Below are 14078 nucleotides of genomic sequence, written 5' to 3'. Positions count from 1 at the left end.
AGCAATTGGACCTGAAATAGTCATGATTTTCTGGCTTAATGCACATATATAATGCATGAGTACAGGCACTTTGGCGAGATGTAGCATCTTTAAAACACTCTCATTTTCCTTCATCTAGTTTTGTCAATCTGAAAATGGGAGACAACACCTTATTTCTGGTTTCTCCTTCTAGCAGAACTAATGTTAAGATGGTCTCAGGTGATCTTGCCGAACTGCAATTTTCTACTCGCAAAGTTTTTAGTAGCTTAAAAGGAAAGAAAGGGACTAATTCAGTCTTTGTCATCTAGTGGCAGGATATTCCCGAAACAAGGATGAGGATAGTGGAAAGAGCATGGGAAGATAGTAAACACCATTGGACAAGAAGAGCTAGAAGTAGGAGAGTGAATGGAAACAATTCAGAATTTACTATTGCAAAAGCTTTAGAAGCTCTTGGTTCTAATGTTCGGGAGGAGATGATTCAGAACTCTGCTCTATTGATTCACTTCTCATTATCACATGCACAGCTTGATCTTCACGGCTTTGAGCACATTCTAGTAGCTAATCTTCTAAGTCTACTCATTGATTGCATTTGGTTTAAAGGGCACAAAGAAACTTGCTTGAATTCAGAAGAAAAAAATGTGAAAGAAAGCATAAATGTGGGCATCTCAGCCAGGCAAACTGATTATTTCAGGTTTGTGTTCTGTTTTTTAATTTCCAAAGTAAATGGTTGAAATTGTCAGATTTGTTATGTAGATTGTAATTTTTAGTTTTTGAGTCAAATCAAAGAATTGCAATTGATTTTACAACACAGAAGCCTAACCATGAGAATAATTCGATACAATACAACATAATTATATGAAGTGCAAGATTTTTTTACAACATAAGTATATGTTATTATATTTTCTCCAAATCAATTTGCTCTCTTCTTCGAATCAATTTGCTCTCTCAAATATTCCTTAGTTTCCACAACAACCTGACTTGAAAGCTAACCATGAGAATATATTGATACAATACAACATAATTATATATGAATCACAAGTTTTTGTTACAACATAAGTATATGAATTACGAATTACAAATTCAGAGCAGCCTGTCAGATTTGCAGCCTAACCATGAGGATAATTTGATACAATACAACATAATTATATGAATTGCAAATCTTTTTTCACTTATGTTATTATATCTTTCTCCAAATCAATTTACTCTCAGTTATTATATCTTTCTCCAAATCAATTTTCTCTCAAAGTTATCCTTACTTTTCAGAGCAGCCTGACTTGAAGGCTAACCATGAGAATAATCTAATACAATTTTCTTCTCATCGTCACCACAGTCTGAAGATTCATTTGCTCTTGATCACCCTGTTATTTTGAACGTCAGATCACCTGATCGGTTAGTAGGGGATCTTTTCTTTCTGGATGAGACACTATCATTCACAGTTGAGCAGTTGTCACATGCACCTGTTGAAGTTTTGGGGAGAAGCAGTCATGGAACCTCTTATAAAGCTACACTAGACAATGGACATGTGTTGATAGTGAAGTGGCTGAGGGAAGGTTTGGCAAAACACAAAAATGAATTTGTAAGGGAAGCAAAGAAATTTTTGAACATAAGACATCCAAATCTAGTCTCTTTGAGAGGTTATTACTAGGGACCAAGGGAGCATGAGAAGCTTATTTTATCAGATTATGTGAGCAAAGAAAGTCTAGTGAATCATTTGTATGGTAAGGCCTCCCTCATCATTATGTTTTGTCTTTTTGTTACTTCTGAATAGGTTTCTGTCAAAGAGTCTTGTTTCTTTACATTTGATAATAATTCTAATTTTATATGGAAAAGCTTGCTTTAATTTTAAATGATTTAAAGAATAGAGCACATGGAAAATAAGTTAAGAAACTACTATGACTCATGGCATATGATAGTTAAAAATCAATGCTATGGAGCTAGTGTTACTAAGTGAACTAATATAGCCCAAGTATGGCGGGCATATCATAAAAGCCAAGGCAGTGAGAATAAAATGTAACTTGGAGTTCTCAAATCTATATTTTGTCTATTTCAGCATTTTGAAAGAAGTTAGTGTTCATATCCTAGGATTAATTTGAGTTTTTTTATCCACTACCATTTAATAGCATTTTTCCTTTGACATGTAAACCCATATGTTATGGGCCTAATTTGAAATCAGTTTTTATAGCTAAATTCTGGTATGAATATTGTTACTACCTGATGCTATGATCCTAAGAAACACTAACAGATTCCAATTCTATAAAGAAGATTATAACATGATGCCCTTAGCAGGTTATGATATTCTGATTGAAATATTAAATGAAAGCAGATAAACAAAATATTTCAGCATATTTTTTTAATAGCATATTAGAATGTTGTAATTTGATCTACTCTAGCACAGTAAACTCTGCAGTCCATGTATAAAATGTAATTTGCAACAGGAAAACAAATGCTAGAAACTGCTATATACTCTCCTCAGAAGGTATGAATACAAAGTTTAAGGATTTTTGGCAAAGTTGTTTATCTTTGAGAAAGAAACTTGCATAAAGAGGTTATTCAAATAGTATAACATGAAGTTCAACCTAATTATTGTTAATTTTGACTTCAGGTGGATCACCGTCTCTAGAAACCTTCAATTTTGTTGGTTGTTTAATGTCATCATAAACGTATTCGGTGCCATAAAAAAAACCTCTAAACATAATGAGATGGGAATGTATTTCGACAGGGAAAAGAAAGACCCTCAAAAGCCTATTTTAAACATGAAAGGACAGCGTGTTACCCAAAGGAGCAGTCTCAAAATAAGATTTTTGCGGTGCAAGGTGGAGATTCCTTAGTGAGAGGGATAGATGGTCAGCATATTAAAAAATAAACAAAATATTTGGATTTTCGAGGTGCATGCTGGCCATGCGTTTAAACGCCTGCATGATATTCATGCAGTTATTGCATGCCACCCACTTGTCGGCAGAAAAAGTAGATATTAGCAAACAAACTAGAATCATTAATTCGATAAGAAGCCAAAACTACTCTTTCGTTTCTTCGCTTCAGACTACCAGAATTTATGGTCTAGGTCAGTAAGCTTCATGCTCGAAATTTGCCATTGAAATTTATAATGGAACTGCACAGAAGGTACAAATAGTAACAAATAACAATTGATCAACTCTTTATATCTAAAGAGCAGGTTCATATATTTGCCTTAGTGTTTATATCTGCCAAGATTATGTGTCAAAACTTATCCCTGCAGAAGAAATCAATTTTTATTTCTGAATGAGATCCTGCATTCTGATTTCTTTTTCGGTCACTCCATGGACTTGTGATCCGGAGGTTTGCTAATTGCTGCCACAGAGAAATCAATACAGTTGAAGTTATCCACAATCGAGGTTAGAGAGGGTGTGGATATTTGAGGGATGGGTTGCATATATTCCAAGAGATTTTTAATAACAACCAGCATCCAAGAGAATTTGGAGCGGTCATTTCCTTCTGTCGAAGCAATACCAATACTAGACGACTTGCTCCTGGCAAACAACCATGAATTTGTTGCTCTGGTTTGCAAGGCCAATAAGTTTGCCAAGAAACTCCCAACTCCATCAGAGCCAGAAAATGTACTTTGTTTTATCAGCAAAGATTCTGAAGAATTTGAAGGTGAGTCCTTTTCTTGCTTTTCTTGTTGGAATTCATTTCTCTTTGTTTTTCTTCTGAAGAACATTTATTTGTCTATCGGCATCTGATCTTAGATTCTTAGTGATCCAAATACAGTATCAAAACTTTAAAGCATTAAAGTTACCTTTCCAATTTTGTTTTTCCTTCTTTGAAAACGCTTTCTGTGAACTCTATATGCATTCATAGGCATTTTCCTTCTGCAATGCATGCCTATTTATGTGAAACCCCTGAATCATGCCTCCATTGTAAACTTTTCCTGTTCGATTTTTTTTTGCCTTTTTTCCCATCATTAAATTATATTTTAATGAGTAATTTTCAAACTTCTAGTCTGCAACAACCATTAGCTGTTTCGAGAACTGACATACTAAAACATTTACAGGTGAAAGGCTTATTAGTGGAAACCATGTTAGAGTAGACACAGATATGCAATCAGAGAATTCGTCAAAAGAGGGAAAATAAAAAAATCACGAAGCTGGAGAGGAGGAATCGAAAGAACATAAACTTATAGAGAAGGACAAAATAGAGATAATCTCTCCATGGGAGATAATGGAAGCCCCGGAGGATGGAGAAACGTACCATGTTTCTAGGAAAACTGGGCTAGATTCAGATTCTCTTTCTTCTCACACTAGTGACTTACCTGAGGAACTAGCCAGAGAAAGACGTTGAAAGATGCTGGTAGTGTTGGATCATGTGGATAAACTGCTACTGTTGGTTGGACTGGATAATCTGGAGCTATTGCTACTGCTGGTTCTATTGGATAATCTGGAGCTTGTTCAACAGGATAATGTGGAGCTACTACTGATGCTTACTTGTAGAAGACCCTGCATAAGATTAGATTACCAGGTAGAATGTTGCAGTTTTCCACAGAGAATGTTGTAGTTTTCTACGCGACACATGTGTCATGTTTTCTAGGTACATGTGTCATGTTGCCACCTAGGCAGAATGTTGCAGTTTGCCATGCAGAATGTTTCAGTTTGCTAGGTGGCGGCACATGTGTCACGGTAAAAAAGTTTATAAGACATTTTTATAAAACAACGGCAATGAAAAAATAATAAACATTAAATGTTACAGAATTAATGTTAGCATTAATTCAACTGTTAGTTTATGGGAAGTAAACTAATGAATATAACCTATGTTTTTGCCTCCCCGCCTCGGGAAGAGGCCAAATAAAATGGTGAAAGAGGTTGCAGTGTAAAATATACAGAGCTTGATTACAAACTTTGGTTATTTGTTATTGTTAAGCTGCTGAACTAATGCTTACGCCCGACATTTTGATTGCTATAATCCTTGACCATTGCCAAATGGCAGGTACTAATAATATTTGATAATGATATAATGAGTAATTATTTAATTAACTTCAATTGGAGTGTATCATTTCAATCATTTATTTATTTTATGCGATTCAATGCTGTTTAAATTAAATTAAAAACATGTATTCTATGAGAAAGTTGCTTTAAAGAATGTGTAAGTACGAATTAAAACTTCTCTTATCATTTCAATCATTTGATTATTTTATGCAATTCAATGTTGTTTAAATTAAATTAAAAACATATATTCTATAAGAAAGACGCTTTAGAAAATGCAAAGTATTTTTTTATTTGTTTATTAATCCATAAAATCAATAATAAAATACATGATATCAAGTATACATAATTAATAATAAAATGCATTACATCGAGTAACATAAATGCATTTCATTTTAAGTATAAATGTATCTTAATTTTAAGTATTAAATATTGTATATTTTAAGAAAATTTATATTTTATTGTTTATTAATATTAAATAATATTATTATAATTTTCTAAATAATAATAAAAAATTGAAAAAAAATATAAAAGATAGTAAAATAATTTACAATAAAAATAAAAATAAATAAAGAATAATGATGGATTGATTTTGACACTGTTTATTCTTTTGTATGAATGGTAGTAATTTAATACATACGATTTTTAAGGAGTCGTTGCTTCCATTTGTAGTTGAGATGTTCATATTTTAAGAAATAAGTTTTATTGAGAAGGTAGAGGTGATCAAGAATATGTTTGAAAACAATGTGCCTTTACCCAAATTGGCTAAAAAGTGCCCATTTGTTGAATAAGCTCCTATTATGTTTTCCTTCTGCATCACTTCTCCTCTCAAGCTGGCTTGGGAGTATTCCTTTGTGTTGAAGATGATACTTTTTAATCTGGTCCCCTAGAGGAAGAGCATGAATCCTCTGAGGAATGTTGCACTTTGAGAAAGTTTGATGCAACATCTGCATCTATGGAGTTCCTCCAACATGTTTGAAAAACCTTGTTCCTCTTTTTCAATGTCCACCAACTCCTCCTCATTTACCAGCAGCGTAGTGTGAGACGTATTCTCCTAACTTGCAATCTCTGCATTTGGTATCTCTATTTATTTTTCAACATATTCCTCTTTAGGATTTTCAGGGTTTTTCCTTTTCCTAGCTGTGTTGTCCTACTTGGTGGTCTCCCCAATCACCATTTTCTCCATTTCGTTTTCCGAGTCTTTTTACTGAGTGTCCATTTTTTCTAACTTGTTGAACTTGTTGTTAACCTGAAGGGTCTCCTTAGGGTTAGAGGTCTAGGTTATTTTATTACTTCTATGGTTGTTTGAAGCCATCCATATCAACCACCGTTTAAGGTTGAATGGGCGGTTGAGGGAGTACAAAAGGGAAATCTTAATAAGTGCCCATATAATGACATCAATGACACTGAAAAGGAACATGCTCATAGCCAATTGGTTGAATAATGTCTTCATTCTAGAAGGAGATCTCAATGGATTTCGGTAGAGGTTGAGATATATTTATATATACACATATTATAACGTAGTCTATATATCTCTTGGTTTTCGTCACCTCTAAATTTGTTTATGAAAGATCCTATTTTGTTGCCTATATATTCTAGAACCTCCTCTTGTCAATATTCTATTAGCAATGCATATAACCATATCCATATCAGTGAAACCATAAAATTCTCATTTTCTAGGTTGTATCTGGTGGCCCAAAATAGGAAAAGACTCGCATTGTTGAGGAAGTATGGCCCATTTTCAAAGATCTTGGTGTGATCCTCAAAATTTCAAAGACTATGGTAAATAAATGATTGGCCACCGACTGAAGCACAATGTACCTTTTTAGTTACCATTTGTTTTTTATACATGAGGTTAGATCCTTTTCGGACGACCATATTCCAATAAATTTATAGATCAAAGCATGATCCTACATGTATTGGATGCAGTCCATGATATTTTCCAATTTTACTTCATATCGGGGGTTTTGGACTACCTTAGAAAGGAAACAATTTTGTCCTTGATTCTGCCATGTCGTTCCTAAGATTGGAGAACTCGTGTGAAGAGTTTATTGACGAATACCAAGAGCAGATTGATGAGGTGTTGTAGCAAGGTCATGCCATGATACACCTGCATCTCCTAGCGTTTCATAAAGGTAGTAGGGGTGCAGACCCCCTCCTCCCCCGCCCGCGCCCCCCCCCCCCCCCCCCCCCCCACCGAAAAAAACAATGAGGCCATGAACCCATCAATGCTAAAGCAATTGAGCTAAACTTGGGACAAATTGATTAATTCTTATATGAGGAGAAGGAATTTGCTATGGCTTCAGAAGGATAAACTTTTCGCCGAATTCATCCATATGCAAAATTGAATCTGTAGTGCATTTGTTTTACATTATTTTGAACTCAACTAGTAATCTATTATATTTTCATATTACTAGAGTAGTATTATTTAGATTTTTTTCCAATGCAAACTAGAATAATGATTTATATAGGTAAATTTTATTTTACAAAGATGTTAATATTAAGTATATTTATTTTGTTTCATATTTTATAAATGAATTAATTTTAAGGTTTCAATGTTTTATTAGATATATTCATATAATTATTAACAGATATTAATAAGGTTTTAATTTTGGAGAATTTAGTATATCTTGAAATTGATATGTATTAATGTTGAAAATATAATTTAGTGCATTCACATAATAAAGTCTAATATATTATGATATGAGTACTATATAACAATTTGCACACACATAATAGTAGCAAATGTTTAAGATTGGCCTCTAGTTTGTTTGAAATAATAGTGTAGGGGTGAAAATGAGCTATAAGCGAATCACAGAAAGCAAGAAGCCAAGTATATAAACATAGCCAGCAAGAAGCCAAGTATATAAACATAGCCCTTTCAAAGCAAGTGGTTCTCAAATGGTTTTGATGCTCATTCATTATAGTTTTCAGTAGGCGCAAGTCAATTTATTTGGCTTGTCTAAGATTTACCTCCAATTTATTTGAAGTAATATTTGAAATATTCATTATCAAGAAGATTTTCTATATTTTTCATTATAGAATATTGCCATTCATTTCTCTACATTCTCTTGCCCCAAAAAAGACACACACACACACACACACACACACACATATATATATATATATTAAAAACTTGGAAATTTCAAAAGCTCACAAATTCGATGTTAATTTAAGAGATGTCTTTGTCTACTTATTTTTCATACTTTCAACCCTATGAAACTTACCTAATCAAGATGACCTCTTTTCTTATAATCAAAATGGAAAATTTAAATCCCCCTTACAGGGTGATAAGGTGATTAATTCTAAGTCACACAATGCACGTGGCAAAAAAAATGGGTGAAGTCTACATGTTCATTTGCAACATTCCCTTTGCATGTGGCTTCTAGCAACTTATCATATCTTAAGTAGGTACAAGTGAATGTCTCTTGGATGATGGCTTGAAACTCTATGATTATCATGGACAATTGATGTGTCATTAATCCTCTTCATGTTGGATATGTTCGACTCTCCTTTTGGTGTTAGTACATTATGTTTATGGATTGTGGGTTAAATGGTCTCTGGTATGTTGTTTCCTTTGGTACTTGGTAACCCTTCCATTTTGATTATTTGTATGTCTCACTTTCTTAGCTAATTCTTCGGCATTGGTCTATAATGACTCCTCGAGAAGAAGTCAAGGGAAATCTCTATTATGCTCTACCAAAGCAGAATTGGCAATGGGGGACCCTGCTAGATCTTTTCATTGCTCCTACCTACGTGATGTCAAGCAACACCTTAGTATCTCAGGATGAGGCCAAGCAGAAGAGAGGTTATATTTGTGATGAGTAAATGACATATATGGTTCAACATTTGGTTTATACAAAGTATCAAGGAACCCTCATGCTCTATCGACACATGCAATCGTTCATGACTCAAGTCCTTCAAATCAATGAAGAAAAACACTTATATCTTCATCAATGACTCAACCATGCAGAGAAACAATCTTGTTTGTTGGTAATCATATGCACTTAGCTATCCAAAAAACATGAAAGAGTTCTAGTCTTTGTTGCTACTGACACCTCAAAAGAAAACCTTATAGAGGTTTCTACTTCTCCTTCCACCCAATTCATGACTTTTCTACCTTTCTAGCTCTTACAATTTTAAATTTGGTTCTCCAACTCTATTTTTTTTGTTTAACGTCTTATTATAGCTACTCCTTAACATCACTCATCAAAAAATTATTCTAATATAATTTTTTTTTAAAATGTGATTCCCTTATAAAAAAGCCCACAATACACAATGCTTTTTATGATTTAATATTGATTATCAAACTTCAATATATAACCATATATTTATTCTTATAAAATAAAAAAATTTACAGGACTTAAAACAAAAAAAATATTTAATAAAATATCATTATTTATATTATTAAAAATATTTTACAATATGTGAATCGTCATAATCATAATGTTGTTATAATTTATAAAAATAAAAAATTATATTTCAAAAATAATATTAAATCACATTGAAAACCTATATTCAAATATATTAGATAAAAAGATTTACGTAATTACGATTAACTTTTAATTTTGTTTTTATATTATATTCATTTTTTTAAACAAAACGAATTATTTCGCCTTTAATGTTCATTCTAATCATTAAAAAAAATATTCCTTTTAAAGCGCAGATTCCCTACCTAATTCATTCTTCCAACTTTAATATCCATTGCAATTATAAAGAGTAGACTCTTGAAACGAAGACTCAATCCGCGTTCAAATTATATTATTTCGCCTTTAATTTTCATTATTAAAAATTCCTTCTAAAGCGAAGCTTCCATACTTAATATCCATTGCAATTATAAAAAGTAGACTCTTAGAACGAAGACTGAGTCCCCGTTCAAATTTTGATTAATATGTTATTTGTTTATGAAACTATTTGATTGAAATGTTATAAAAAAGAAAGAGTTTATTGGACTTAAGTATTAAGTGGGAGTAAAGAAGGGTAAAGGATGGCAAAGGTTCTTATTGTTCAATTAAAAACTAATTCGCATTAATTTGGTTGTAAAAAGGAAGGATGCTGGAAAATACCTAAAAAAGCTGGGGAAGAACGAGTGTGTACATTTTGCATGTTGGAGCAGTGAAATCCGAGAAACATTTCATTTTGGAATATGATGTATTCAAAGATATCAAAGAAAGTTATGAAAATATGTTAGCATTGGTTTCAAATTTTAATAAATTTAATATAATGTGTTTGAAATTTTCACAAATAATTGAAATCAAAGTTTTTGACTTAAAAGCAAAAGCAATATAACCTGCGTTAACATGTATAATAATAAGATGCTTGACATCAGATATATATAATTAATAATAAAATTTGTGATATAAGTAATAATTAACCAAGATGCATAACATCAGATATATATAATTAATAATAAGATTTGCGATATAAGTAATAATTAACTATATGATCCATGACATCAGTAATAGAAATCTATCTTCATTTTCATTTTTTTATCTTAATTTTTTTATATTTTATTTTTATATAAGTAATAATTAACTATATGGTCCATGACATCAGTGATAGAAATCTATCTTCATTTTCATTTTTTAATCTTAATTTTTTTTATATTTTATTTTTATATAAGTATAAGTATTTTCTATTCTTCTTAATAAGTATATGGGAACTTAGGGTTTCTCGGCGCTGGTTGCAGCCTGTGCCTGCGGCGGCTGGGCTCCCACTGGTGGGGGTTCCGTGTCCATCCGGCTGCCTTCGTCTGGTGCTTCGTGCTGCCAGCCTCTTCCTGCTCCGGAGCTTGCCGTCTCTGGTGGTTCTGCGACCCTCGCGCAGCGCCCTTTTCCATCCTTCCTCAGCGAGACTCGTTTCATTCGGCCTCAACTGGTGTATCCGGGTAGGCTGCCTCCCATCTGCTCAGCCGTGGTCCGGGGGTCTTTCGAGCTTGCGGCGGCGGCGTTCCTCCTCGGCTTCCTCGACATTTCTCTGTTCACCGACCGACCCTTCGTCCTGGCGGTTTAAGCAAGGGTTTTGGGCCTTTGTTCATTGTGCTGCGCCGCACGTGGAGTCAAGGGGTTTCGGCTTTCTGACGTTCTTCATGGGGGCGAGGTGGCTGCCCTAGCCGCCTCTGCCCCCGAACCGACCCGCCTCAGCTTTTGTCGGGACCTGTTTGGGCACCCTTGCTGAGGCTGGTTTCTTTTTTGGTCATTTTCGCTTGTAACCTTTGCAGCCATGGACAGTGTTGAGGGATCTGAGGTGTGGAGTCTTTCTCTGCACCGATTCGTGCCGCTTTCTATGGCTGTTGCGGGTTATTTCTTTTTCTGGCTTCTCTGGACATATGGGAGGATTTCTTCCTCTGGTTTCTGAGGTGATTGGGTGGAGAGTTGAGGGGCTGGGGGAGGTGTCTACCTCTACCAATTCGTGCCTCTCCCCTCTGTTATTTTGGCAGCCATTTTGTAATTTTTCTGTACTACACCGAAGCTATTGTTTATTTACTGTTTTATTTTCTTGTAAAGGGTAGGCGTATACTCCTGTTGGGGTTTACATACCCTGTATCTGGCTGCCCTGTCTGTGGGCTTTATCTTCTGGAGGCCCTGCTGAGGGCTGTATCTGCATACTTCCCAGAAGTATTGGTTATTGTTAGTGGTTTACACTACATTACAGCATATGCTTCGGCATCTACAACATGTAATCTCTGTTATCTTCTTAATAGAAATTACGAACTCTATTTCTTCGGAAAAAAAAAAATAAAAAAATTTCTTCTTAATAAGTATATAAAATTTTAAATAATAAAAAAATAAACATTATGAAAAAATAAATATAAAAATTAGTATTAAATAATTTAAAACTAGGTTTGGAGTATAGGTTAAAATTGCTTTTGTTTGGCTAAGAGTTAGTCTTTCTTGAACTTAAAGAAACATGTTAATTGCCCAAAACCCAGAGACATACCTTAGGAGTAGTGAACGGGTTGTGTCACGCCCCTACACCTGCGGTAGTCTTTCAACCGCTTATAGCGAGGTGCGGCACTACCAATCGTTTTCTTTTCACCAATACTTATGATTGTAGACTATGCCTAACATTCCACTTATCCTACTTAGTTTGTGTTTCGCAACCAAGTATTATTAATGTGTTCCTTTATACAAGTGAAAGCCCATAACATTCACATAAACAACATTATACAATAGAAATGCACAACAGTATAAAGGGAGGGACAACTCCCTGCAATATGAGTCTGCCTGAATCAATATATTATACAATCTTCACTTTTACAAAGTACAAGTTAAATCTTGGGAAACCCCAAATTTACACTTAGCCAATTTTCAACTTCGGCAAACTCGGTTGCCTAGCTCATCAGTGCCTCCGCACGTCGCCGCACGACTCACCAACCCTTCGTTCACCTCGTCACACGATCGTGTTGTTTTCCCAACTTGGGCGCGTCTCGTCGTAACCAAGTCACCACACACAAGCGCCTCCGCACGAGTCACACCTCCGTTCACAATCTCAACACTTCACCAAAAGTCACTCCGTGCACACTTGCACGACAGGCGGGCGCTCACTCGAGTCACCCAAGAACCCGTGCCAAGTTGTCGCACAAACCGGGCGCCCATGCCTTCGTTTCATCGTCGGGCGCTCCTTCGCACAACCTGGGCACCACACCCGTGCACGCCCTTCTCCAACCGGTGGGCGACCTCTACCCACGCCCTTCACCCAAAACCAAGATGTGCGTTTACCTCCGTGTGGCCTTGCCCAAGAATGGGCGCATCACCAAAACTGCGCCTTTCCTCTTGTGCGTCCACCCCTTAAATCTGCGCACCTCTTCACATGAGCGAAGTCGTTGTGTGTTGAGCGATGTCCAAATGAGCTCTGCGCCTTGTTAGTTTATACGAGTGGTAGGGCGAGGTCTTGGCTGCCCAGCCAACCTGCCCACGCCCTCAACTTCATCGCAAAAGCCTTCAAACATGTGTCGGCCTTGCTACTTTGTAGGTCGGCCGGTGGGTTGAGCGGTCATGCTCCCCACGCATCTATAAACTAGCTCGACCTCCTCCTACGCACTTCATTATAACATAACTCCGTCACGTTGATGGTTCGAGCTCGCACTTCGTCATTTCATGCTGTTTGTTCGTGCCTCCAACCGCTCGTCCTCCGTTCGGTCGTGTCTCGTCCTCCGTTCGGTCGTGTCGCACTTCACCCGGTGGGCGTGTCAAGGACTGCAGGTCCTTACATCCTCCTCCACCTGAAGTCGTTTTCGTCCTCGACAACATACCATCCTGGTAGCCATCCACCAAGATCATCAATATCCGTCTCATCCATGATGTCAACTTCTCCACATACTGCAACCATCTCTGTAACATATGTATAACCACCGTCTCCATCATGTCTCGTCCCGGCAACCATCTGTCACCAAGATCACCATACCAAGGTATACACCCCATTGATATGTCATATATCGGAAATCACCTCAATCCATGACCATCGACCATCTCGTCGCAATCTCCACATGCTGCTCTCCCCATCGTGGAAGGCTGGTCCCTCCATCTCAAGCTACATGCTTCCTGCAACATCTAGTGTCGACCTCATCATGTGTCATCCTCATGTGAACTGCTGCCATGATACTCCAACAAATGCTAACACATCTCTGCACACTGTCGACCCCCATGTCTGAACTATTTGGGTAGCTAATCCAACTGTCACGCCCAAACTATGAGAATGCACATCCTCATGCCATCATCAGTCGTTTCTCTGAACATCCCGTCACATCCTTGACTTGATCAAGAATCCATCTCCATATAAATGTAAGCCATGCTCAGGTCCATGAAGTAGTCCTCATCTCATCTGCAACATGCTATCCATGATGCTTGGCACTAATGTGCTGCATGAAGCCAGCCACATCTACCCCAACATCATCCATCTCCTCAAAGTGAAGAGATCATCTCATCGAACCTGACTCTCGATGTGCCACATCCAGGTCCATGAAGCAACCTCCATCATATCTGCAATGTGCCATCCCACAAGTTTGACCTAGAAACAAGTATACACCTGTCTCATCTATCCATGTGCTGCCCATGATCATAGATCAATCAGCTCCCATGTGTGAAAAGTGGTCAAGTCTCGACTTAACCCATGCCCAAATGTTGTCACCAAGGCATCATCATC

The sequence above is a fragment of the Pinus tabuliformis genome, chromosome Q (genome assembly GCF_031772625.1).
Source record: "Pinus tabuliformis cultivar Carrire ecotype Pingquan chromosome Q, CPIR1, whole genome shotgun sequence".
In the NCBI taxonomy this organism is placed as follows: Eukaryota; Viridiplantae; Streptophyta; class Pinopsida; order Pinales; family Pinaceae; genus Pinus; species Pinus tabuliformis.
This window is presented reverse-complemented; position numbering follows the sequence as displayed.